This window comes from Octopus bimaculoides, chromosome 9 (genome assembly GCF_001194135.2).
Source record: "Octopus bimaculoides isolate UCB-OBI-ISO-001 chromosome 9, ASM119413v2, whole genome shotgun sequence".
NCBI lineage: Eukaryota > Metazoa > Mollusca > Cephalopoda > Octopoda > Octopodidae > Octopus > Octopus bimaculoides.
In genome coordinates this window covers 42,916,570-42,917,481 of record NC_068989.1, presented here as the reverse complement: position 1 = coordinate 42,917,481, position 912 = coordinate 42,916,570, and positions in this window count along the sequence as shown.

Here is a 912-nt window from a genome sequence, read left to right as displayed (position 1 = left end):
TAGAGTTCTACAATTTACATTCAGTGGCATCTATTTCTAGCATATACGAGTCCACTTTTGCTGATCATTCCTCTTATTTTTGTATGTAATATAATTTTAATCTTCGGATTTTTTTTAATATGCTAGACCACTGGTTCTAATTGATTAATATCAATTTCTACCCTCATAAATAAATTTTATACAATAATGTTCTCAAACCGGTAAATTAGCTGCCAACATTCATTAACTGCAGAATTATTTCCGGACTTAGCGCGCCAGCTTGAAGACATTTGAAAGGATACACTGAATGTAATTCTCAATCAAAACTAACTTCACATGTGCCTCCCACAACCTTATCTATGTCCTAACCTGCTCAGGTTGTGGGCATAACTATGTAGGCCAAACGAGCTTTTCTTTGAGACACAGAGTCACGTTGCGTAAGGAACAGATTCGCTTCCCCCAGTACAGACAAATTGCACTGAGCGGACGTATTGACAGATGCGCAGGTGATAAAACACCGAAGTTCCTTATCTTCCCCCTGTACCAGCGCAAAGATTCAATTTCAGTGCAAGAACGATTAAATAAAGAGAACTTATTCATTCAAACATATAAACCACACCTCAATATTCAAATCTGACAACCTTAAAAACTATCCTAAGGAATCAGTTATCCTCCTTGACACCCATTACCTCCCTTAGTTCACTCTCTAAACCCTTTCTTAATTTTCAAACAGCCAAGATGGCGAAACTACTCCTTCATCATGCGAATTAATCACTATACAATGCATCTTGAAAAGCTAATTTAAATAACGAAAACCGGTTGGATTTTACAACACCCATACAATAAGTATATATTTATATTAAAAAATATTAAACTATGTGAAACGAAGGCATTTTTGTTCAACTTTCTTTACATATTTTCAACTATATATAT